At 42.4% G+C, this 27,849-nt stretch overlaps 1 long non-coding RNA gene across 1 annotated transcript; it reads left to right on the top strand.

Moving 5' to 3' along the window:
• Positions 1-1,630: 1,630 nt before the first annotated feature.
• Positions 1,631-4,830, top strand: LOC132345311 (uncharacterized). The gene is made up of 3 exons (XR_009494565.1): positions 1,631-2,147; positions 3,889-3,989; positions 4,545-4,830. It is a non-coding gene; the product is annotated as an uncharacterized lncRNA (long non-coding RNA).
• The last annotated feature ends 23,019 nt before the right edge of the window (positions 4,831-27,849 follow it).

The raw sequence follows: 27,849 nt of genomic DNA, 5'->3' as shown, positions 1-27,849 counted from the left end.
GTTGTCTTTCTCACCCTCATGGGGACCTGCAGGCTAGGGGATCATCTTAAGGGTGGCTAAGATGGTAGTGCTAATACTTCTGGGCATGCACAAAGCACCTCACAGCTTCTGAAGGCCTTTCATAAGCTTCACTTCATGTATGTCTCATGACAACCATTTAAAAACATATAGTAATCTTATTCTCTATTGTGTTGAAGGAAATATAGTTTAACTACCAGAAGCCAGATGAAAAAAAACAGTTTGAGTCACAATAGTTTAAACACTTCATAAGTCCCTTCTGTGGAAAAACAAGACAGAAGGAACGTGTTTGTGGTCCAAGAATTATCATCAAGCAAATGTAATTTCCTTGAGATATGGCCAGCAATGGACTTCAGGATGTGAAGTCAGATGAGGCCAGAGGCAGGAACTGGATCCCAAGAAAGCCCAGCGGTCCCTACACTTACTGAGGGAGTAGCTGGGGCCAAGGAGGGAGAGAAATAGCCTGCCTTGACTTCACGGCCTGGCCATTCTCTTCAAAGTGCTCCCTCAGACCTGAGGTCAAAGGTCTAATTGCATTTCTTGCTGATCCTTTCAGAATACTAATGGGCTACTTGAAGAGCTTGCTGGCTAAAAGCCTTACTGCTTTTAGAAAGGGGGGGCTTTCAAAGAAGAGGGTTTTGTTAAGTGGGCACTCCGGAATTCTCCATTTATGCGAAAAGGGTGTTTGATACTCAAGAGGGTGTTTGTCATTTGGGGGAAAGGTTAAGTCAATTATTTTGTCTGGAGATGAAAAAGATGGAGCGTCAGCTTAATAACAGGCTTCGGGTCCATGTGGAGCTGTTCTAGGGAAGATGGCGGCCATCTGTCTATCCTCTCCAAAGCAGAAGAAGAATCAGGCTTTTGTCGGGGAAAGGAGATCTAAGGGAGGCCGATGGGAAAGCTGTTGGGCTGTAGCGCCGAGTGCCCCGGCCTCTGAAGCTTATCAATGGCATCTCTCCCATGGAAGCTCCTGAGGAAGGGAGTCTGGCTGCTGAGCCTAAGAGGATTTTTTTTCAGTTTTCTGACTCTAAGCTTTGCTGCCATGAGATAAAATTGGTAAAGAGTAAAAGGCAAAGAGTGCTGAGACCTAGAGATAAGTCCTGATTCCTGTTTGCTTCATTTTCCTGGACCTTCATTTCCATCTGTATAATTGGATTACTCTTACCCGTGTGGATCTCCTCTGGTAACCTTAGGAAGATAGAGCTGGATCCCTGGTAGCTCAGACGGTAAAGAATCCACCTGCAATGCAGGAGACCTGGGTTTGGGCCCTGGTTCAGGGACATCCCCTGGAGGAGGGCATGGCAACCCACTCCAGTATTCTTGCCTGGAGAATTCCATGGACAAAGGAGCCTTGTGGGCTATTGTCCATGGGGTTGCAAAGAGTCAGGCATGACTAAGCGACTCACATACACACACACACTCACACACACACTCACACAATGTATGTCAAAGTCCTCTTCCAACCGCACGGCACCAAGCAAATGAAAAATATTATTTTTCCTGGAATAAATGCTGATTATTTTTCAAGTCTGGTGAGCACGAAAATTTTTCTTCCTGCCTTGGAGAAAGTTGCCAGACGGTTTTGGACCTAATCTTGAAGTAATGCGCCAATTATTTTCTTTTAGCTCTCAGGCGTCTTCCTGCATGCTCAGCCTTGAACAAGTCCTGCTGGCCACCAGCTGCTCACAGAGCTGTGCCTTTTAAGGGTGAGAAGGCCTCAAAGGGTATCTTCTAAACCATCTTCCAACCATGTCAGTTTCCCTTTTGTGGGTGGTCCTTGAATACCTCTGGGGATGGGGAAACTCACTCTCTCATTCTTAAAGCCTATTACACTTGAAATATTTTTAGATAGTTAACAATCCTTACATGAAACCCGAATCCATTTTCCTGTGGTGGTGGTGTTGTTTAATCACTAAGCTGTGTCTAACTCCTTTGTGACCTCATGGACTGTAGTCTACCAGGCTCCTCTGTCCATGGGATTTCCCAAACAAGAATGCTGGAGTGGGTTGCCATTTCCTTCTCCTGGGGGGATCTTCCTGACCAAGGGATTGAACCCACATCTCCTGCATTGGCAGGCAGATTCTTTACCACTGAGCCACCAGGAAAGCCTGAGACACTTACAGAGAGAGGTAAGATAAATGAATGACATGGGATTGGTAAAGACAAGGAGTCATGGAGAAAGATGATTAACTGGAAAAGAGACACCTTTTGAAAGCAGACGGCTGCTTCTCCGCATCAGTAGAGGATTTCCTTGCAGGAATGTAGGTTCAGACTTCCCAGGCTTTGTTTGGGGCCAGGTTAACCTAACTCATGTGGAGTGTCCCACTGGAATGGAGGCTGTACTTAAGGATATTGTTAAATATCAAAACTAAAATTTGAATTTTAATTTTATAACTTTAATAAAGTCTCACTTGTCAGAAGGGGAAAGTAAGGTGGAGCCACCTGCACCCCATGGAGTGCCCCTCCTTTACCCCAAGTGCAAACCCTCAGGCAGCAGTCCCAGGTACTCACTCAAAGGATGGGATTTCCAACTCCCCTGAATTTTTAAAAAATTTCCCCCACTGATTTTATTTTTTATTTGGGTATAGTTGGTTTACAATATTGGGTTAGCTTCTGCTGTTCAATGAAGTGAATCAGTTTTCTATATACATATGCCTCCTCCCTCTAGGAACTCCCTCCCCGTCTCCATCCCACCTCTCTAGGTCATCACAGAGCACTGAGCTGGGCTTCCTGTATTATATGGCAGCTTCCCATTAACTATCTATTTTACACATGATTGTGTATATATGTCAGTCAGATCCCCTGAATTTTTAAGAGGCCATAGAAATCATATTTTTATGTAAGTAATCAAGATTTGAAGTTAGCTTTATGTTAAACATTTCCTAAAGGCTGTATGAGCCAGACAGGATATTCTCTGGGAGGTGAATAGTCATCTACTGTAAGTTGATAGGAAAGTAAGTGATATAATTAGTTGCATTGAGGAAGCACAGAAGGAGGAGTTGTAACTTTGCTGCTGGGAGTCAAGGAATGTTGCGTGGAGGAGGCAGCCTTTGAACTTGGCCTTGAAGGATAAGTATCTTTCCAAGGAATCTAAGGACCACAGGCTTAAGATGAAAGAAACCTTAGAGATCTCGACAACCCAACCTCTTATTTTATAGAGGAGCCCACTGATGCACATGGCCACCAGCCTGCAATCTCTGCTGTCAATAAGCCGCCATGCTCAATCCTAGTTCTATTCTTAGAGACCAAATCTGTTAGAAGGGCCTTCAGAGATTCAATATCCTCTATATCCTCTGTGGGTATTTTCATCACCAGAGTAAAAAGCATTAGCAAATTTTTATCTCCCTCTGTCAAAATTTCCATTCACATTATCATCTCATTGGGCCCCGCACTCTTCAGCCTAGGCTATTAGAAGAAATTAGTAAATGTCATCCACTTATGTTCATATTTGTAAGTTACAGCTCTCACATTTATCTTGCTCAAGATCAGATTCATATTGCATGATTCAGTTGTTCTGTTAGCCTTAAATTACCCATTCTGAATATACTGATTTTGCTGAACGAATCTCTAGACACGTACTTGGAGGGCTTAATTTGCTTAACAATGTCATTGATGATGGAGCAGCAGCATCAGCAGAGCCACTGAACCTTTAAAAAATGAGAATTAGGAGATGTTAGACCTGAAAGAGAATTTAAGCATCATAGAGTTAGCCCAAAGGTGATATGAAGCCAACTTAAATGGCTAGCTAAGGAAACTCCCGGGAGTGATGCACTGAGAAAGCTTCTGAAGAATTCTAAAGAAGCCCAGGAAAAGGTAAGAGAGAAATGATCACGCGGGAGTCACTTATTTGCCATTCCTGTTGTTTTGTAGGTCAGAAGACCGAGGCCAAGAGCAATAATTTGATGATAAAATTGAAGCCAAATTCCAGCTGGGACACATACTCCCTGACTCCTTGGGTTCTCTACAGACAGGTGCCTATGGATGGAGGATGGTTCAGTCAGGTTCTTAGATTCTCAGGCCCACTTGAACCAGCAAATAGCTCTTCTTCCTCTTCTTTCAAGCTTTTGCTTACGAATTTGTTTCAAAAAAAAGTTCATTGGTTAAAGAAACATTGGAGAATCAGTTCATTTCATTATTCAATTCCCCATATTTTGTAATCGATTAATTAATCAATTCAATTGTCTTTTATTCTGCAATTGGTATTTGGAAATCACTCTGCTAGGCAGTAGTGGGAATTAAAGAGAGGAGTCTTCTCTCAGAGTTCACAGTTCAGTTGGAAACCAGACATATGAATAACCACCTATCTTAAAATGATAGGAGAGTAAATTATATAATTAGCTTCACTGAGGGAGCCTAGAAGGAGGAATTACAGCTTGGCTGCTGGGAGTCAAGGAATGCTTCGTGGAAGAGGCAGCCTTTCAACTTGGCTTTGAAGGATGAGTATCTTTGCAAGGAATCTAAGGGCCAAAGGATTGAGATGAAAGAAATCTTAAGAGATCTTGACAACCCAATCTTTTATTTTATAGAGGAGCCCACTAATGCCCAGAGAGGAGAAATGACTTGTCTATACTGACTGCGGGTCTCCTGGTTGAGAGCCCAGCAGAATGGTGCTGCAGGATGGGGGAACTACATGGAAAAAGAGGTACAGTGGGAGCAGGGTACACCGTGAGTGTGAGTAACAGCATCACTGCACTGGAGTTGATGGCACCCGAGGACGGCCCTGAGCTCACCCTTGCTTCACAAGGTTGTATTTTCTGATGCCTGTCACACACTCTGGATGAATTTGCCCTTATGAAACATTAATGCAATGGACCCATCTGTGTTCTGACTTTACTTAGTAACTTAAAACCACCAACACTGACAGGTTGACCAGTAAATCTTATCTTGTTAACGGGAAGATACAGCCAAGTTTTATAAATAAAATGGTTGGAAATTGGAATAAAAGCTGTGGCAGATGGTGTCAGTTGGCCCAAAGATCCCTTCCCTACCATAGTCTTTCCTGTTGTCTTCATCTAGAGAAACAGGAAAAGGTACATAGTCCTTTGACTAGCCTCATTGACAGTTAGGGTTGACAATGTGACCTAATTCTGGCAAATAACACAGAAAGAGAACCTGGCTAGAAGTTTCCACTTGAATTAAAATCATAAAGTCTACTCCTTTGACTCTTTTTCTGCTGGTACAATGATGTGAAGCCTGGAGCAGCAGTTACCATCTTGTGGCCATGAGGCAAGAGCCACAAGAAGAAAGGCAAAGAATTAAGGATGGCAGAGTAAAAATACAAGAAGTGTTTGAAACTTTAAAATCTTCTTTAAATAGCAATACCAGTAACTGTCTGTCTTTGTATGTGTTCACTCAGTTGTATCTGACTCTTTGTGATACCATGGACTGTAGCCCACCAGTCACATCTGTCCATGACATTTTCTAGCAAGAATACTGGAGTGAGTTGCCATTTCCTGCTTCAGGGGATCTTCCCAACCCAGGGATCAAACCATTGTCTCTTGTGTCTCCTGCATTGGCAGGCAGATTCTTTACCACTAGTGCCACCTGGGAAGCCTTTAGATATTCTATTATTGAGAAATGATATATTATTTGTTTAGGTCACTGTATGTATCAGGATAGTGTAAGCTATAAATATAAATAAATATAAATGCTGTAAAAATAACTTTGTAAATCTCCGTATCTTAATACAATCATTGTTGATATCTTGCTCAAACAAAATCCAAAAAGGCTTTTTCTAATTGGATTGTTCTTCAACTGGTAACTTAGGGATTCAGGCTCCTTCCAGCTTGGGATCCTGTCATCTTCAGCTTCTGGCCTCCAAAGTCATTGTTAAAGGAGATGAAAATATGGGTATAAACCCTCCCTAACCTCTTGGCTGGAAAATGACATTCATCCTTTCAGTTCATATTCCAATGGCTTGTAAGTAGAAATATGGCTCCACCTCAATGCAAGGCAACTTAGAAATGAAGCCTAGAAAGCTGCTTAACAACCCTGTACTATGTAGATAGATAGATAGATAGTGAAGTTGCTCAGTCGTGTCCAACTCTTTGCGACCCCATGGACAGTAGCCAACCAGGCTCCTCCGTCCATGGGATTTTCCAGGCAAGAATACTGGAGTGGGTTGCCATTTCCTTCTCCAGGGGATCTTCCCAACCCAGGGATTGAACCTGGGTGTCCCACATTGTAGGCAGACACTTTACCATCTGAGCCACCAGGGAAGTCCACTATGTAAGGGAAATCTAAACCTTTAATAGTGGGCTAGCTCTTCCCTGCCACAATAACTCTTAGTAGATTTTTCTATTACTTGCAGCCAAGTGCTTTCCTGATGTAACAGCAGAATACAGCATTTATTGCATTTACTCACCAACATTTATAGTGTCCAAACTTCATCATTTAGAGCACTAGGCTCAGAATTAGGTGGCCTTCATAGTAGATGACGGAGAAGGCAATGGCACCCCACTCCAGTACTCTTACCTGGAAAATCTCATGGACGGAGGAGCCTGGTGGGCTGCAGTCCATGGGGTCGCTAAGAGTCAGACATGACTGAGCGACTTCACTTTCACTTTCCACTTTCATGCATTGGAGAAGGAAATGGCAACCCACTCCAGTGTTCTTGCCTGGAGGATCCCAGGGACAGGGGAGCCTGGTGGGCTGCCGTCTATGGGGTGGCACAGAGTCGGACACGACTGAAGCGACTTAGCAGCAGCAGCAGCATAGTAGATGAAAGTTCCTTTTCTTATTCTTTTATTAGGAAGATAATAGTTATATAGGAGCCAGTCATCTATAATTGTCAGCAATATTTTGAGAAGTATGCAGTGCCATCTCATGTGGACTCCATAACAATGTGGTTATTAAGTGAGTTACAAGGAAGAGGAATCTCAACATGAATAAGCATTTTTTTAGGGAAGGTTTCTTGGGCAGAGCCCATTAGAAAAAGAAGGGCAGTGCACACTTTCCATAAGACTCTGCTTTTTCAAAACGAATGTATTCATTCCATGTAACTATTTATCCCATAAACATCATCATTCATTCTGTAGACAAGCATGATATGGTTGGCAGATACTGGGCTAAGGCTTATAGATATAAAATGAGTTAAGTTATAATCCTAGCCCTTGTAATACTCAAAGTGTTAGTTGACAGACATAAACCAGGAATTTCTCTGCTTCCTAAAACCATGGGAGCACAGAGGAAGGAACAAGAGGGTGGAAGGCATTAAAAAAACAAACGAAAAAAAAGAAACATGGTAAAATGGGCCTTGGAGGAAGTTTAAGAAATTTTCAGTGATGGAAGGCAGAGAAGGAATTTCAGAAAAAGAAAATGACATTAACGAAGGCACAGAGGTGTGTGGATTCATGGTAAGCTCAGGAAATAGTGGATAATCCACACTGGGTATATATTGGGAGGGGATAGAATGGTAGGAGATCACAGGTGAAAGATAACCTGGGCCTTCATTTGATGAAGGCCATATGATGTTGTGTTCAAGTTGCAAGTTTCAGCTGCAAGTTATGACACATGATGAAAGCATTTAGGCACTTGCACAAGAGGACTTGAGAATGGGACCCTCAGAGTTGGTTCAGTTGGTTCAGATGGTCATTAAGGTATTCAAATTATTTTATTTTTTTCTCTCTCAGAATGCCAGTGATGTGTCCTGGGGTGACCAACTGTCTCAATTATCCTGGGACTGAAGGTTTCCTAGGAGATGGAACTTTTTAGTGCTAAAAGTGGGAAAATCCCAGACAACCTGGGGTGAGTTAATTATCTTAATATCTCTCCTCTCAGTCACAACATGGCTGCCACAGCACCAAGCATCACACAGAAAATGTGCCATCTTTTCACATGATTCTCTCTATCAAGAAGAAAATAGTCTTTCTCTAAAGTGCCAGTCAACTTTCCTTTGTATCTCATTGACCAGAACTGGGTCACATGCCTATTAATCCAAAGGGAAATGAGATCACTATGGTTGGCTTAGAATAAGCTTATCATAATCATAGTTTATCCCCTTGGTTAGAATACATTGTAACCAAACCTTAAACTGGATTTTGTTGGAATGAAAGAGGAGAAGAATGGATGGTGGATGGGCAATTCCTGGTATATGCCATAAATTGCACACTGAAGATTCTGGACTTCATTCTGAGGTAGTGGGATATCATCAAACTTTTTTTGTGTGTGTGGCTGTGCCACTCAGCTCGCAGGATCTTAGTTCCATGACCAGGGATTCAACCCAGGCCCTCAGCAGTGAAAGCACCAAGTCCTAACCACTGGACCACCAGGGAATTCTCTCATCAAATATTTTTAAGCAGAAAGCAATAGGCTATCACTTATATTTTATTTTATTTTTATTTTTTAATGATTTTATTTATGGTTGTGCAGGGTCTTCATGCTGCATGGGCTTTTCTCTAGCTGTGGCGAGCAGGGGCTGCTCTCCAGTCGGGGGGCACGGGCTTCTCACCGTGGTGGCTCCTCTTGTTGTGGAGCATGGGCTCTGGCGCCCACAGACCTCAGTACTGCTCAGTACTGTGGCTCCTGGGCTCGAGAGCCCCGGCCCAGTGGCTATGATGCATGGGCTCAGCTGCTCTACCACGTGCGGTCTTCCCAGACCAGGGGTGGAACTCGTGTCCCCTGCTTTGGCATGGGGGCGATTCTTTACCATTGAGCCGTCAGGAAAGCCCTCAGGCGTATTTTAGACTAGTTTTCCACACTCCTATCTGGTGAGAGAGGCCTGGGAGCCGGGAGTCCTCAGCCACAGTGCTGGCTCTGCCATCAAAAGCTCTGGGGCCTCTAGCGAGCACCTGCCCCTCCCTCAGTCGTATCTGACTCTTTGCCTGCCAGGCTCCTCTGTCCATGGGATTTCCCAGGCAAGACTACTGGAGTGGGTTGCCATTTCCTTCTCCAATATCACTTGTATTTTAAACTTAGAAGCAATATCATAGCTAGATTAGAAGGAATTTGGGATCAAGACTGAGAGAAGAGTGATTTGTGAGCAGATTACCATGATTAACCAGATGTGAGAGGATAAGATTTGAACAGGATTGTGATTATAGATGTGTAAGTAAAGTGATGGATCTGAAAGAAGTAAGCAGACATTCAACTCCCATGATGTGAATGAAGAGTCTGCACGATGCACAGGTTGGGCTGTGATGGTTCCTGGCTGTGAATGAGAAAACAGTGGCATGGAGATTAGAGGTGATATGCCCAAGTTGCTCTCAAGATGCCAAACACTCCCTACCTAACAAAGCTAAACTCCCGTGTTACTAAAGTAGGGTTTCTCCTCTTCCTTGGCTCTCAGACAGGATTTACACCAGCTGGCTGGCTCTCCTGGGGCCTCCGCACCTACCTGGCGCCAGGTGGGTGTCAGACTGGGCAGAGAGCCCTCATTCTTCGTAGTCAGACAACTTCGTCGATGATGACTGTAGCAGGATGTGTTGAGTAATCAAATCAACCTCAGCTGAGGTGAGCGATCATATAGACTTGGGAGAAAGAACACGAGATTGGCAATGTCAGTTCCAAGATTAGTTTCCCACTCCCACGAAGAGGCTTGCTTTATTTTATGCATGATTTGCATGTGAAATCAGCTCATGTCCCAGAGACCTCTGATACTGGAAAATTAACTAGAGGGAAATAAAGTTTGGGGTGATGCATTTTCCCTGATGACCCATTAAAAGGGCTGTGAGGGAGACCTTTGGTGAATAATGACTTTGGTGACATTGCTGAATTTAAAAAGGAGTGTTTTGGTTGTTTTTTAATTTTTTTCCCCTGCATAGCATAGCATATGGAACTTCCCTGACCAGGGATGGAACCCATACCCTCTGCAGTTGAAGCATGGAATCTTAACCAATTGGATCACCAAGGAAGTCCTCAATATACAGGGCAGGAATAGAGGTGCAGACATGGAGAATGGACCTGTGGACACAGCAGGGAAGGGGAGGGTGGGACAAACTGGGAGAGTAGCATTGACTCTACCATGTGTGAAATAGCCAGCTAGTGGGAAGCTGCTATATAGCACAGGGGGCTCAGCTCGGTCCTCTGTGCTGACCTAGAGGGGTGAGACGGGGAGGGTGGGAGGAAGGCTCAAGACGGAAAGGATATATGTATACTTATAACTGATTCACTTTGTTTTACAGCAGAAGCTAATGCACTATTGTAAAGCAATTATACTGTAATTTAAAAAATGATAAATGAAAAAAAAAAAAAAGTTGTCTGTGTCATAGCCCCCTACCACTTCCCTTTGTAGGTCTTATCTCATAAGGAAATTACATATTCTTAAATGTGATTCCTAATGTTTTGTCTGTCTGCCCCTGAGGGTAAGGATGATGCTATTTTGCTTATCACTATAGCCTAGCACAGTCCTTGGCACATAGCATACACTTGATAAACATTTGCTGAATTCAGTTTTTATTTGGTATCTACTTTTTTGTCAACTACTTTGCTTTGGAAGCCTTTCCCCAATCCCTATAACATAGATAATGGAAATGAGATTATTTCTGTTTTCTATATACATCATGAAACTGAGAGTCAAAGCTATATAGTGAGGTAACTGAGGCTGTGTAGTGAGTGGCAGAACTGGATCTTGAATCCTAGGCTGTGCCCAGATTACATGCTCTTTTTTCCCTCTAAATGCTATTTGGATTTTCATTTCATGTAATGCTTTTTCTCAATGTGTTGGTATAGGTCTTATTGTTGTTCAGTTGCTAAATTGTGTCCAACTCCCTGTGACTCCACGGACTACAGCACACCAGGCTTCCCTGTCCTTCACTATCTCCCAGAGTTTCCTCAGATTCATTCCATCGAGTCTGTGATGCAATCTAACTATCTCTTTCTCTGCCGCTGCCTTCTCCTACCCCTCACTTTATGCAGGAGAGGCTGTAGGCCCAGAGACGCCAACATCTCTGCCAAGTTAAATTAGGGCTCAGATGAAATCTAGCCCAGAGTTGTTTTCAATTGGACCTTGAAGCTCCTTCAAGATAAGGCAGCTGCTAATTCAGAAAGAGCCAGAGCCCACAGGTTGGATTTGACCTATCTCTGTAGCCTTACTGGATGTCTGCATAGCAGAAAGGCATGAAAATCTCATCAAATACAAGTTTCAAAATCGACATGGTCGTTTTCTGGTTCTCAGCTTTAACTGGCACAGGCTACCTTTTGACTGAAGGAAAGGCCAGCCTCAAGCTTTTGGAAAGCCACTGCAAGCTTGCTGTTGAAAACTTCCAGGTTTGGATGTAATCTACACTCTGGTAAAGTACTTAAGCTAATAAAGATCTAACGTGTCTTCCAGACGCCTTCCCAGTGCCTGGCTGGCTCAGCATGCACAGGCACACAGGAGAACGTTTTGTCCATGGCAGGGATAGACTCACACACGTGGTCCTGGCGGGGGCCCTGCACAGAAGCGGCGATGCTTTGCACTTTCCTGCCCCTGCCCTGTCCTGCCATTTTCCTCCCCAACATCCTACCCACATCTCTTTATCAAAATTTGATTGGTACATCCCTGAATCTCAGCCTGGGAAACCTGTACTACATGCATGAGGATAAGCTTGCACTTCAGTTGACAGCACTGGGGAAATGCTAAATTCAATGGCCACTCATTCTTATATCTTGAGCCAAGCCTATCCTCCATGCCAGGTGCTGGGCCAGGCTGACCGTGCAGGATAGTGTGGGTGACATCCACCCAGCTCCTGCCCACAGGGCCCTCACCATGGGGGGCAGTGAGAAGGAGTCACTTCATTTGATCCAATGTGGTCTTGGGTTCTTTCTGTGTGACTCACTGGACTTTCTGGCTTGAAAACACATGACTGCCCTAATCCTCATGTGAGGATCCCCTGGAGACAAGGGAATAGCTCTCTTGGTAATTCTCCCTTACATGCAAAACTTTTCCATTCCCAGAAGCCTCAACAAATTATGTCCTCAGGTGTCACTGGCTCGATGTGGGTCACAGTTTCATTTCTGAGCCAATTCCAGAGACTGAGAGATAGTGTGAGATGATTGACACAGACTTGATTTTCTTAAAAACAAACACTTCTCCTCGCAACCAAAAAAGCCAGAACTTGCTAGTAAAAGCCAAATTCATTTTCAGACTTCTGCCAGGGCATTTAGTCAATTAATTCTCCACCACCCTGGTTTTTTCCTCATTCTCTTCCTTCTTCTCTTCCTTCTCATCATCTAGAAGTTGGATGTTTTAAAAGAATCTATCATGAAGGAAAGGAGGTGAGAATGTATGACAATTGAGTGATAGATTTCTTGCTGCTAGAATTTTGAAATTTCTCCTTTCCATTCCACTGGACTTCACCCTGAAGGCTATGGGATGTCATCGAACATTTCTAAATAGAAGGTGATACCTAGGTTCTCACTTATATTCCAATGACTAGTGTGGGTCAAATCTAACCCACATGAAGCCAGAGAAATGAAGATACCCTCACGGGCAGCAGTTTGAGTCCATGTAATGCAGATTGTCTCAGTATGCCTCCCTGCTGGACGTGGACGTGTGGGCTGATCCAGGCTTGCCAAAAGTGACCTGAAGTTCCCACACTTTGGCCAGCCACCGTCTCCCTGTGCCCAGAAACCATCCTCTGATGGTACCATTGGAGATTCACGGTGCAATGGAAGAAATGGTGACAGGTCCTGCTTCTGTGGGGGCTTCCCTAGTGGCTCAGACTGTAAAGAATCTGCCGGCAATGTTGGAGACCCAGGTTTGATCCCTGGATAAGGAAGATCCTCTGGAGAAAGGAATGGCAACCCAGTCCAGTATTCTTGCCTGGAGAATACCATGGACAGAGGGTTCTGGTGGGCTACAGTACATGGGGGTTGAAAAGAGTCAGACATGACTGAGCAACTAACATTTTCACTTTTTCTTTCATGCTTCTGTACCAAAAGGAGCAGGGACGCTTAACCTTCATTGTTCAGGGGACTTTTGAGGAGTCAAGTAGGGTGTGATGATCTCATCTTGGAGAGGGCAGACCAGAGGCTGTGAAGGGGATTTGGACCCTTGGGAAAAACTTCTCCTCCATGATCCATCTCCACCTCTCTGCCCGCTCCTTATGCACCCACATTTCCCCAGTGAGCTTCTGCTCTCATGCTCAGTCATGTCTGATTCTTCATGACCCCATGGACTGCAGCCCACCAGGCTCTTCTGTCCATGGGGTTTTCCAGGCAAGAAATACTGAAGTAGGTAGCCATTTCCTACTGCAGGGTATCTTCCTGACCCAGGGGTTGAACCCATGTCTCCTGCGTCTGCTGCACTGGCAGACTCTTTACAACACTGCACCTCTGCGTGCTGTGCTTATTATGGTAAACATTCCTAATGCGAGGATTTCCTCAACTATGTTTTCTAGGCTGGGCCCCCTATTGGGATAAGCTGAATTTATAAGAAATTATTTTGAAATATTCGGTTTTCTAGAGATCAATATGAGATAAATACACTCATCTGGACAGTTTTAGAGCACTCATCTCTAATCCGGAGAAGAGGGCTGGGTGTCCGAAGTCTTGAGCTTGGATTGTGTCCCTCTACTTTCTAACTTTGTGACTTTAATTCCCACTACTTTCTAAGCCATCAACTTCCTCAGCTGCAAAGCGAAAACAAGACTTTTTTCTCACTTTAAGAATTCGGTGAGATACAATTACCGTTAACGACTCTAAAATTATGGTTCACGACTTTTTTCCCTTTGAGACTTCCTCCTCGGTAAGTCTCCGTTTTCTTACTTGAGAAGTGAAAATCATCTGATGCGCCTGAGTTGCTGTAAAGTACAGATGATAAGGCCTGTGGAAGTCTTCTGGGAAACTGTGAAGCCCAGGAGCCTTCCTGAGCACTTGGTTATCAGGGTGATACTTGTAGGGTCATGTCTGAAGAACACCCATAGTATAGAGGAGATAACAGATGAAGAATGTTCTGGAAAATCGGTCTTACCAAGAAGTTGGATATTCTGTTTCTTCCCAGAGCCAATTTAAACTGCAGAGATTCTCCTTCTCAAGTGAAATCTTGAGGCCCACTGCCTTCTAGGTTTACTCAGCTACAGCTCAGGGGGACTCAGCCAATGGTTACCAAGGGCTCCTCTTCTTAGTCAGCTGAGGTTTTATTTATTTTTTTTTTAATGGTGTTTTCTTTGCTGGGAATGTTTTTCTCTTCCAAAAATAAAAAAAAAGAAGAAAGAAACAGAACTTTAAAAAATTCAAGACAAAGTTTCCCCTCCTCTCAAGACTTCCTGTCTATAACTGAAGCCATCTTCCTAAAATTAGCAAAGCATTCCTTTTGCCACAAAACAACAGTCCTTTAAAAAAAAAAAAAAAAGTGGGGGTGGGTGGGTATTTCCTTTTTGGATGAGGATTTATGTACAAGAATCAGACGACGGCGAAAAAGAGCTTCCATCCAGCTTCAGCGGTAGCTTGTGCCTTCGTCCAAACTCGGCCTGTTAATGGGATTATACTGCACTCAGGCAGGCTCACAGGAGAAAACTTACATCAGCTGAAACCAGATGCTTTAATTCAGCGACTCTCAAGCTTGATTGTCTGTGAGAATCTCCCAGGAGGCCTGTTAAAACACAGAGAACTGGGTCCTAATCCCAGAGCCTCTGGTCAATAGATCTGAGGTGGTGTCTGAGGGTTTGTGCTTCTGACATCTGCTGATGCTACCATCCAGGGACTGTGTTTGGAGACCACAGATCTAAATCAAGAGTCCTTGGTCCCCAGTCATGTTTTGAGGGAAGCCATTTTGGCCAGGATCACTGTGTCTGGTGACTGACTTCCAGTGTCCTGGTCTTGAGGGCCTGGCTACATAATCTGGGTGTTTGCATGAGATTCTGGTGTAGCCTTCAACCCTCACCAGGGATGCTCATGTCACTTCTCTGGCTGACCTCCCTGTGTCACCGTTTTTGTTGTGCTCCAGGAAATCTCTTCTTTCCTCTTAAGAGGTTGTCTGAAAATGCTAGGGGAAACAGCACAGTTTGGGAGGTCAAGCAGATGAACTTGGGTGTGAACCCAGACTCTTTTGCTTACTAGATATGTGATCTTGAGCAAGTGAAATAGCTTTCCTGAGTCTGTCTACTTGTCATCAACTATGAATAATAATAATACTTCATTGTGCTGCTGCTGCTAAGTCACTTCAGTCGTGTCTGACTCTGTGTGACCCCATAGACGGCAGCCTACCAGGCTCTGCTGTCCCTGGGATTCTCCAGGCAAGAACATTGGAGTGGGTTGCCATTTCCTTCTCTAATGCATGAAAGTGAAAAGTGAAAGTGAAGTCGCTCAGTCGTGTCTGACTCTTCACAACCCCATGGACTGCAGCCTACTAGGCTCCTCCGCCCATGGGATTTTCCAGGCAAGAAGACTGGAGTGGGTTGCCATTGCCTTCTCCAATGCATGAAAATGAAAAGTGAAAGTGAAGTTGCTGAGTCGTGTCTGACTCTTTGCAACCCCATGGACTGCAGCCTACTAGGCTCCTCCGCCCATGGGATCTTTCCAGGCAAGAGTACTGGAGTGGGTTGCCACTGCCTTCTCCAATACTTCATGGTAGTAGCTTACAAACCTGACTAAGGTCTTCTCCTCTCCCAGAGCTGTTTCCCCATGAGAGTCCCCCTTCTTGGTAAATGACCTCTCTACCCAAATAGTTGTCCAAAGATCCCAGGAGTCATTTTTGTCAACCCTCTCTCACTTCCTACATCCAATCAATCACCAAGTCTTGTCCATCCTACTTACAAAATGGACCTTGGCCCTGAACATATCTCTCAGTGTCCATTGCCCCTTCCATGCCCACCAAATCTTCACTAACCTTCAACTCAGCTACAAAAAGGAATAGTGTTTGACATACTTTAACAGTCATGTGATCATGTCTAAACCCAAGAGATAGGAAAGTACAGAAGTACAATTTACACAGAGTTTCTGAAAAGTGAAGAACCATAAATATTGATAACCAGCTTTGGTTGCCTGCCACAAGAGCTATCCTGAATGCAGTTCAGTGCTCTAAACCCTAACCATACTGTGGTCTCTGATTTTTTTGGATTTCCACCTGATTTTTGATTCTCTTACTAATGTTCACACCAAAATCCCATTACTTGAGTGCCTGGCAATTAGAGGAATTAAATGAAAACATAAAATATTCATCTTTTGGAAGCTATCTAAAGATTCAATAGCAAGATAAAATAGAGTTCGTTCTGTAAATGTAATATAATGCATACATTAAAAAATCAAAATTTGAAGGACATTTATTTATTGGCACGGTTGTTGTTCAGTTGCTAAGTGGAGTGAAGTCACTCAGTCGTGTCTGACTCTTAGTGACCCCATGGACTGTAGCCTACCAGGCTCCTCCCTCCATGGGATTCTCCAGGCAAGAGTACTGGAGTGGGTTGCCATTTCCTTCTCCAGGGGATCTTCCCGACCCAGGGATTGAAGCCGGGTCTCCCTCATTCCAGGCAGATGCTATAACTTCTGAGCCACCAGGGAAGCCCTAGTCGTGTCCAATTCTTTGTGACCCCATGGACTACAGCACGCCATGCTTCCTGTCCTTCACTATCTCCTGGAGTTTACTCAGACTCTTGTCCATTGACTCAGTGATGCCATCCCACCATCTCATGCTGTCACCCTCTTCTCCTGCCTTCAATCTTTCCCAACATCAAGGTCTTTTCCAATGAGTTGGTTTTTCACATCAGGTGGCCCAAGTATTGGTGCTTCACCTTCAGCATCAGTCCTTCCAATGAATATTCAGGGTTAACCTGGGGACATATTAAAATATTAAAAGGAAAAAATGACTGAGATTACATTCAGCTGTCAGTTTTCATTCCAATCCCAAAGAAAGGCAGTGCCAAAGAATGCCCAAACTACCGCACAATTGCACTCATCTCACACGCTAGTAAAGTAATGCTCAAAATTTTCCAAGCCAGGCTTCAGCAATATGTGAACCGTGAACTTCCTGATGTTCAAGCTGGTTTTAGAAAAGGCAGAGGAACCAGAGATCAAATTGCCAATATCCGCTGGATCATGGAAAAAGCAAGAGAGTTCCAGAAAAGCATCTATTTCTGCTTTATTGACTATGCCAAAGCCTTTGACTGTGTGGATCACAATAAACTGTGGAAAATTCTGAAAGAGATGGGAATACCAGACCACCTGACCTGCCTCCTGAGAAATCTGTATGCAGATAAAGAAGCAACAGTTAGAACTGGACATGGAACAACAGACTGGTTCCAAATAGGAAAAGGAGTACATCAAGGCTGTATATTGTCACCCTGCTTATTTAACTTATATGCAGAGTACATCATGAGAAACGCTGGACTGGAAGAAACACAAGCTGGAATCAAGATTGCCAGGAGAAATATCAATAACCTCAGGTATGCAGATGACACCACCCTTATGGCAGAAAGTGAAGAGGAACTCAAAAGCCTCTTGATGAAAGTGAAAGAGGAGAGTGAAAAAGTTGGCTTAAAGCTCAACATTCAGAAAACGAAGATCAGGGCATCCGGTCCCATCACTTCGTGGGAAATAGATGGGGAAACAGTGGAAACAGTGTCAGACTTTATTTTTCTGGGCTCCAAAATCACTGCAGATGGTGACTGCAGCCATGAAATTAAAAGACGCTTCCTCCTTGGAAGGAAAGTTATGACCAACCTAGATAGCATATTCAAAAGCAGAGACATTACTTTGCCAACAAAGGTTCATCTAGTCAAGGCTATGGTTTTTCCTGTGGTCATGTATGGATGTGAGAGTTGGACTGTGAAGAAGGCTGAGCGCCAAAGAATTGATGCTTTTGAACTGTGGTGTTGGAGAAGACTCTTGAGGGTCCCTTGGACTGCGAGGAGATCCAACCAGTCCATTCTGAAGGAGATCAGCCCTGGGTGTTCTTTGGAAGGAATGATGCGAAAGCTGAAACTCCAGTACTTTGGCCACCTCATGCAAAGAGTTGACTCATTGGAAAAGACTCTGATGCTGGGAGGGACTGGGGGCAAGAGGAGAAGGGGATGACAGAGGATGAGATGGCTGGATGGCATCACTGACTCGAGATGGATGTGAGTCTCAGTGAACTCCGGGAGTTGGTGATGGACAGGGAGGCCTGGCGTGCTGGGATTCATGGGGTCGCAAAGAGTCGGACACGACTGAGCGACTGATCTGATCTGCTGTGATACATGTCCACCCCACAAATATGAAAATAGATAAGATTAGAGAAGGAAATAATCAAAAGTTGTTGCAATGGTTATTTCTTGGTGATAGATCAAAGCAATTTTATATTATTTTAATATAATTTTGTTGCCCTATTGGTTACAAGAGATTGCTTACTTTTATTCTCAGGAAAAAGTTAATATAATAAGAATATAAAAGAAATGGTGATGATTTAAGTTTACTTTTCAGAAAACATGGCTAGATTTTTAACACAAGGAAAAACAGAAAACTTTGGCTTGTATTTCTCAAGACAGAAAAAAAACTCCATATTGTATCCATTTGGCTCAGGGAGATTTCTTTGCTTTACCTTTTTTAGAACTCCTTATTGCTGAACAAAGTTAGGGTACCCACCATTTTGTAATTAAGTATTGGATGATGACTTATCTTGTTCCAGGAAGAAGCACTATCAGGTTATATATTGAGAAATTCTGTGGCAGCAGCTTCCGTGGGTGAATTGCATCACTTGTGCACCAGTACACAGACAGCCGTCTTCACTTTTCACTTACTTTTACCATAGGACCAACTTGGCGTCAGGTGATACTGAATCTTGCCTCATAGCTTAAAGCATAATTCAGGCGAAGCAGGGCGTCTGTTTCAAGTGAATGGTGGACTAAGTGATGCAGAGTAGAGGGCTAATGCGGAAAGAGCTACAGTCCTCAAAACAGGGATGAAGAACACATTCTGAAATTCAGTTGTGAAGAGTTTGCCACTTTGGATATTTATTCTCTTCTTTTTAAAAAATGTACCCCATGATTACACTTGGCTGTCTCTCTAGATATCCAAGGAAGGGGGAGGGTCTATCTGTTATAATTTTGATGAAGGCAGAGTTGTGTTTCTGTAGAAAGACAGATCTTGTTACTTTATCAGGAAAGTTAGATGAGATTGAGATTGAGATTGGCAAATGGACAAAAGCTAGTAAAAAAAGATGACCCTAGAACATACCTTTTTAACCCCATCTTACATTTGTGGAAAAATCATAGCTTACAGTCTTGGGAAATTTGGGACATGAAAAGTTTTCATGGTAGTTCATGTAGTGTATGGGTTGATGTAATAGAAATAGTCTGATATTATTTCTACAACTACTGAATCATTCTCCCCTTCATTTAAACCCCCTTTGTTTCACTTAAACAAGATAAGAGTCTGAATGGAAGATCTTATAGTTTCCAAGGGATTCTGAGAAATTTTTGTGTTCAACATTTGGAAGGCTGTCTACTATTTCAGTTGATACAACTTCTCCCTTTAAAAAAAAATATAGATGTGGATTTTCTGTAAAAAAAAAGAAAAGAAAAAGAAAACATGGCTAGATTTTTAACACAAGGAAAAACAGAAAACTTTGGCTTGTATTTCTCAAGACAGAAAATTGGGTGGTGAGAAGGTTGATTCTGAGCTGAAGGTCTGAGTTGATGGTTCTAAAATTTGGTTGTGACTTCTCCCCTCGGTTCAGTATTAAAATAGAATAGAATAGATCCATCACCATCTTTATCAGAAGGCTGTAAATGCAGTGATGTAACCTCCGATGTTCCTCTTATTTCTGGCCATCAAATAGCCTCTTGAAGACAACTGAGATCCGAGAATCAGCCTTAGCTGCTCAGGTAAGCTCCATTGTTAGTTCATCTTTTGTACCTTTCCTCCATCCCCATCCCTGCAGGTCCTTTCTTCTCTCTCCATTTCCCTCTTTCCTTTTCCTTCTATCCCTTCATCTCTTCTTGCATATTCCTTGCCTCCCTTTCTTCTCCTGCAGCAAACACTTGGTGATTCCCTTTCATGAAGCAGAGGAGAGCTAAGATCAGCCACCTAAGGAGTCAAACTCCCAACACACAGAGAGTGATACCAGCAGACTTATTAAAATATCCTTTTTATTTAATATTTTATAACTTTATTTCTTCTTTCCAGAGAAGTTTTTTAAAATTATTTATTAATTTATTTTTAGTTTTGGCTGAGCTGGGTCTTCTCTGCTGCATAGGCTACCTCTAGTTGTGATGTGTGGGCTTCTCTTTGGAGAGGCTTCTCTTGCTGCGGGGCACAGGCTCTGGGGAATGTGGGTTTCAGTAGTTGTAGCACGTGGGCGCAGTAGCTGCAGTTATTGGGCTCTAGAGCACAGGCTCAGTAGTTGTGGTCATGGGCTTAGTTGCTCTGCTGCATATGGGAATCTTCCTGGACCAGGGATTGATCCTGTGTTTCCTGCAATGGCAGGCAGATTCTTCACCACTACAGATTTAGCTCCAATTTTTAAAATTTATTTTGAATTGAAGGGTAATTGCTTCACAGCATTGTGTTGATTTCTGCCACACATCAACATGAATCAGTCATAGGTATACATATGTTCCCTCCCTCTTGAACCTCCTTCCCAACCCCCTCCCCATCCCACCCCTCTAGGTTGTTACAGAGCCCCAGTTTTAGTTCCCTGTGTCATACAGCAGATTCCCACTGGCTATTTATTTTGTTTCAATTTTTTACTGGCCAAAAAAAAGGGGGAAATAAAGACAATTTCACAATTTACCAAGTATATAATATACAAACTGGCCAATTTCTCAGAAGTAGAACTATTTTTACCATTGAAACCAGACAGAACCCCAACTCTGGATGCAATGAACAAAATCATCCACAGCAGCCTGCGGGGGACATGATGGAAAATGTCATAAGGCTACAGCTTCTTCATTATAGGCTGAGGCCAGCACAGCACAGTTCAGGCCCTGGTGGGCTGCAGCCCCTGTTCCCAGCAGCTTGTTGGTTTCTTTTGCCATAGATATGAGAAATGGAAGAACAAGTAGCGTTTAAATAGATCTCCCAGGTGATTTATATTACCTTAAGGCCTGAATTATGTGTTTATTTTTTCATTCACTAGAACATGTTGGGCACCAACCATAGAAGTGACACTGTGCTAAGTGCTGTAGCCACTTTTTGGTGATCAACAACTGGGTCTTAGTAGTGATGTCTCAGCAAAAGAGAAGGAGGTCATCTGAGGCATCCCTTCATATATGCATCTAACCATCTAGGCAATCATTGACGCTCACTGCAAGTATTTATTGAGATCCTTCTTTATGCCAGCACTGTGCTAAGCGCTAGGGTCAGAAAGATGAAGAAGACAAGGTTCGCACCTTCAAAAAGTCACTGTCTAGTGATGGACGAAGACCACGTTCAGCATGCTAGATGTGTTCAGAGGAGAAAAATGGACACACCAGCTATTTTTCCAGTAATTAATGCCCAGAGAAGGAGCTTCTTTGGTAACTTTCTTTAAGTAGAGTGTGGATGGTGGTTAAAGAGAGATAAAGTGGACAAGAGTTTGAAAAGGCATGAGGGCGACTTTGAATGCAAGGTTTAACAGCATAAATGAATTTGAACTTGAGGACACCTCTGCTATTAGTAAATATGGATATGGGACCTGAAGAGGATCTAATGCTACCATATGGAGCCATGAGATCCAAAGAGAGAATGCTTGTGTTTAACACGGTGCCCAGTTCAAATACCTGATCAGTAGCCTCTACCTGTGTTTGTATTATCGGTCCCTCATACTATCAGTCCCTCATATCTACTTTACACAGGAATGTATTGTTTAAATACCAGATGAGGATTTGGATAATAGAATAGAGATAGAAAGAAACTTGATCTTAGAAGGACCAGAATCTTTCACCAGTGATGAAAGATGGGTAAAGAGAAGATTGTGATCAGAGGGTCACCTGGCCCTTATGCATGCCAAGATGAACAGCACCAACAATGACAACGAGAGCTAAATGCTAACTGTCCTCCTTCTAGAGTGTTGGCAGCCTCTCTTGCTCAGGACAATGCTTTTGTGTGGTGTGTGTGGGCTCTCATCCTGAGACTTATTTTCAGCTGTACTCTCATCAGTCTATTTTGCTGGTTTGTATCTCTAATATTGATCTCCTTGGTAAAAAATGAGCCAGCTCAGCATATATTTTTTTGGTGATCATTTACCCAGAAAAGTTTTGAAGAATGTTACTCCTCTTTACTGAGCTTTCTGAATTGCTTGAGAAAATAGACCATCTATGTATATATAATGGAGCTCCCCTGGTAGCTCAGCATAAAGAATCTGTCAGCCAATGCAGGAGACGTGGGTTCAATCCCTGGGTCAGGAAGATCCCCTGGAGAAGGAAATGGCCACCCACTCCAGTGTTCTTGCCTGGGAAATCCCACAGACAGGGGAGCCTTTCGGGCTACAGTCCATGGGGTTGCGAAGAGTCGGACACAAATTAGCTACTAAATAACAACAACAAATGTGTATATAGTAGTAATAGTAAACACTATTATTACATAATAGTATTCATATTGTTAATTATATGACATGTAATTAATGTATTAGTAATAATGTATGATATTGTATGCTGAGTCAATATCAGTCATGTCTGACTCTTTTGCGACCCCATGGACTGTAGTCCGCCAGGCTCCACTGTCTATGGGGATTCTCCAGGCAAGCATACTGGAGTGGGTTGCCATGCCCTCCTCAAGGGATTTTCCTAACCCAGGGATCGAACCCAGGTCACCCTCATTGCAGGCGGGTTCTTTATCATATATCTAGCTTTTTGGTCCCTATTCTGTGCTAGGAAATATATTATGTGCTCTACATATATTAAATTATTCATTTAATACTTGCAGTGTCCTCTGAGGGATGTGTTTTTGGTTGAAGAGACCGTGGCCCAGGGCTACAAAAGCATTTGTTCAAGATCACACAGCTGGTAAACTGTGGAGTTGGGATTAAATCTAGGCAATCTGGATGAAACCTAGCTCCTAAATTTTAGGATTTCATCCATCTCTGTCTTTGCATCAGTACTATGCTGTGTTGTGCTTAGTCGCTCAGTCATGTCCAACTCTTTGCAACCCCATAGACTGTAGCCTGCCAGGTTCTCTGTCCATGGGATTTTCCAGGTAAGAATACTAGAATGGGTGGCCATTCCTTTCTCCAGGGGATCTTCCTGACCCAGGGATTAAACATTGCAGACAAAGTCTTTATCACCTGAGCTACCAGGGAAGCCCATACCTACAAGTGTGTGATTGTGCTACGTCTCCACAATCATGGCTGACTCTTTGCAACCCTATGGACTGTAGCCCTCCAGGCTCCTCTATCCACGGGTATTCTCCAGACAAGAATACTGGAGTGGGTTGCCATGCCCTCCTTCATGGGATATTCCTATAAATAATTAAATGAAGTGTTTGTGAAGCTTGGTATATTGCCTGACACATGGAGGGAGCTAACACCAGCAGTACTCCACACAACTATGTCTATAATGGTGTTTATTACCCTGGCCATAGGCACCATAGCGTGGTGGTTTAAGGAATGGCCTTGCCAGCTAGAGCTTGCTCCCTGAGTTAAAATCTCCACTAATTATATACATGTTCTTGAGTGAATTCACTCAGTACCTTTATCTTAAATTACCTATGTGGTTGTTGCAGTGATTAAAGAAGGGCAGTGTTCACACTCAGCTAAGTGTGTGGCAGAATCTCAGTCACAATCAGTGCTAATCCCAAAGTGTGGGAAACAAGCCTTTTAAAGCAGGTCGAACAGCTACTCCTTCAGTGACCAGTGCAACTAGAGGGCAACTGAGGTGTTGTTTGATCTGGGGGCAGGGGCGGGTTAGGGCTCTGGCTCAAATTTGAGGAATAAAGTTGGGAAAGTAATTTCAATCCCATCTACCCCCACCACCTCAAGGGAAAGAGATATGTCAGGCCAGCCATTCAGGTCACTGGGTACAGACGCTCCCAGCCTTTGAAGACCTGAGCCGATGGAGATTGAAAGGATGGGAGCCCCACTGGGCAGTAGTTCAGCTAAAAGTTCACGTGACTGCACATCTGAGAACTTCCTGACCAGGCGCCCTGGTGTCAAAGGGATCTGAACCTCTCCTTGTCTCCAGCCCTGATATGGAATTGTGAGCAAACGCTTACGTTCACGAGACAGCACAAGGCATCAATGGGCTGATTATGTCAAGGCATCTGAAGACAAAGCAAAATGGGACTTCAAAAGACTTGGGAAAACCCGGAGTTCCCTTTCAGAAGTCAGCAAATTCAGTTGTTGTTAAAACGTCCACACTGGGCTCACATTTTAGCTTTAAAATTACAGTTCAGATGGCAATTAAATTTCTTTAATGTATTTCAATTTTTGATGAAGCTGTTTTATCCTCTTGCTGAAAAAGGTATCATTTATATTTTTCATGGAGAAGGTTTCTCTTTTGAATCCCACTTCTACACTTACATTATAATATTTATGTTGCTTTTATAAATACATGTGTGCATATTTATACACATATATTTTTCCCCTCTAAAATGAAAGGAAAGGGTGGGGAACTGGAAACCGTAACACATCTTTTTTTTTTTTATTATATAGAGGATTGCATGTTCCTTGGACTTTGAAAAGGAAATACTTTTTTAGCTATTTAGCTTGGCAAGTCTAGAAAAAAAGTGCACAGACTCTTCTGAAAGGATTTTTTTTAAGGAAGGAAAGGATTTTGTGAAATAGGTTCTAATAAAGGCACTTAGGGAAATATAATTTGATCTATAACATATTCTTAAACATATCCTTCCTGTCTATTTATACTTTTAAAAAATTTATAACGTGTTTTGTTTTTACACATAGAGATATGCAATTCACTTTTGGGGGGATGAGAGTAAGAGGGTGTTCTGAAGGGAAACAGGTTTACTTTAAAAAAAACTTTAATTATAAAATAAAACACAGATATGGAAAACCATACAAAACAAACACATGACTTAGTGAATTATAAGGCTAACACTCACTCAGATCAAGAAATAGAAAATTTCCAGATAGTTCAGAAACCTTTCACATGTGTCTCCTTCCTCTTTCCAAAAATAACCAGTATCTTGACTTTTAGAGTAATCTCTTCCCTATGTTTCTTTACAATTTGGTTACTCAAGTATACATTCTTAGCACTACAGTTTATTCTCACTCACTCTCAAAAATTTGCTAAGTTTTTAACCTTTCTTTGAATCTGTTGGCTTTCCCTTCATCCTGTCCTTTGGCCTATAATTTATTTGTTAAAGATCCCTCGAGGTTTGACCTGTGGAATTTCCCTCTCGTCTGGATTTTGCTGATTGTGTACTTGTGGTCCTGTCCAACATGTTTCTCTGTCCTCTGCATTATCTACAAATCAGAAGCTGGATTCAGAGATGGATAAAACTTAAACTCAGTCATTTTGGCAAGACTGTAGGAAGTGGCATGTTATTTCACTAGATAGCGTATGTCTGGTTGTCTCTCTTTTTGTGATGTCAACAGCCATGTGGGCTCACTGCCTAGACCCATAAATTCATTGGAGATTGAAAAATGGTGACATTTTAATTCTACATCTCATTTCACGTTTTCATTGGAATAATTTATAAAGAGATGCTTCACTCATCTATTATTTCGTTACCCAGTTGCATAGTTTAGATATAAAAGAAAAAATGCTTGATTGTTTATTTACTTGTTTTCAAGACAATAAATTGGTTCTCCGATCCTCTAAAAGAGACTTATTTGATTTTTAATATATATAATAATTGTGAAGTCATTAGTTTAGATATATTTATGGGTTTAAGTACATTGCATTCTTTTTCTTTATTCAAACTCAAGTTGTCCCATTTTTGGCAAGTGGAAATCTCCTAAGATTGGCAGCTAGGTCCATTTGACATGACCCCATTATTCTTTGATAGCATCTTTTCTATTTGGTAGGATAAGATGGTCTAGGCTCATTTTGCATAGTTTCTACCCCAAATGTGAATCAGCTATTTCTCTTAGAAACCCTGGTTTCTTGTGGTAGGAAATGGTGTTTGAAAATCACAATCTAGAGAATCATATTTCTAGACATTTTTGGTAGAATTAGGAAATAAACATATACTTAAATATAAAATATTTTATAAATTTATAATAGTGTTTCAAATTCAAATTCAGAGTTGCATGATTTTTTCTTATTTCCTTCTACACTGTATATGTATCTCCTTTTTTCCATACCAAAAACCTTGGTTCTCAAGGACACGGTGAATGAAAGAATTAAAATATCTCATCATTACTCATTTCCTTTATCCCACAGTACACAATTATACACACAATGGTCAAAATAATACTAATACTGCCACTACCAATTATGATTACTAAAAATAGTTTTTTAAAAAATTGGAAACTTCTCTTTCACTTAGGCTGTAGAAAGCCACGTAAGAATATCACTCCCATCTTTACAACAACAACAAAAGACCATACAATCTACAAAATCTTATTCTGCTTAGTCCATCAGAGATCTGAGGTCTCAACACAACCAAATAAACTTAATACCAATGATTGACAAATCCCTCTGAGAACATACGGGCCACACAAAAGGTTTTACCTTTGGCAGAATGTAGGGGGAGAGGTGGCAACCATCAAAATGAACAACTATAATGTTAACAACTTCTTAAATGTCAAGTGTGGGCTAGCATGACGGTGTTGGAGTTCCAGACACTGGAGGGCCCACATATACTCAACAGCTCATTTCCAGGGCATTCACCGAGTGCATATGAGAAAGATAGACAGCAGGAAAGGAGACCTGAGAATGCACTCCTCCACAGTGAAGGGGAGCAGGCTTTGGCAAAGTTTGAAGGTAGTTTGGAGCAGCCTGTCCACATTCTGAGCCCTCATTAGTGCGTGGTGGTGATTGGCTGCCACTGCGAAGACAAACAGAAAACTCTTGTGAGTTTCCCTCACCTGCTTCAAGGCAAAGGTTGCTTGCAACAGAAGTGGAAAACAAGCCCTCGTTGGCTGTTCTGAAATTAGGAAAACTCCTCTGCTGCTAGCAAAGGGGCAAAAAACCATTACATTCAGGATCCCACATTGATATAAAGTAGAGTCCTGTTGCCACTGAAACATGGACAGGAAGCTCACTCTCATCCAAGGCGCTCTGCCATCACAAGGTGGAGTTTGAATGCAACAAGGCAGGGTGGGGTGAGAGTGCTGCAGGAATACTGAAAATGTTTCAACTTCCAAAAAGATTTTTAGGGGGCTTCCCTGGGTGGCTCAGTGGTAAAGAATCTGCCTGCCAATGCAATCCCTGGTCTGGGAAGATCCCATATGCTGTGAGGCCAATTGCCACCATTACGGAGCTGTGCTCTAGAGCCCAGGAATTGCAGCTCCTGGATCCCATACACCATAGAGCCCATTCTCCACAAGAGAAGCCACTGCCGTGAGAATTCCACATACTCCAACTAGAGTAGCCCCCACTTGCTGCAACTAGAGAAAAGCCCATGCAGCAACAAAGACCCAGCATAGCCAAAAATAAATAAATAAAATTATTTTTAAAAGCTTTTTAGACCACTTGCTTTTAATATAGTTATAAATGCAGTTGAATTTAAACTTACCATTTAAAATATGTTATTCTATGTAAGTATTCTATGTATTCTGCTATAAAATATGGCCTAAAAGTCTGAAGGTAACCTAATTCTCTTTTCTTGGTTGTTACAAGCTGTTTTTGACTTGGATGCCTAAGAGGTTTTTTCCTTTTTCCTTTAAATCTAGTAATATTTTTTGTCATTGATTAGTCTATATTAATATTCTCAGGTACATAATATGTTCTTTCAGTATGAAGGTTCAAATGTTGCTTAATTTCAGAAAAGTTTTTTTTTAATTCGTTTTTAGAATTTGTTCTGTTCCTTTGATATTATTTTCTTCTCAGGGTACTCTGATTATTTATATATTGGATCTTCTTTACCTATCTTCAATAGTATATATGTATAGATACG

The sequence above is a fragment of the Bos taurus genome, chromosome 5 (genome assembly GCF_002263795.3).
Source record: "Bos taurus isolate L1 Dominette 01449 registration number 42190680 breed Hereford chromosome 5, ARS-UCD2.0, whole genome shotgun sequence".
In the NCBI taxonomy this organism is placed as follows: Eukaryota; Metazoa; Chordata; class Mammalia; order Artiodactyla; family Bovidae; genus Bos; species Bos taurus.
This window is presented reverse-complemented; position numbering and strand designations above follow the sequence as displayed.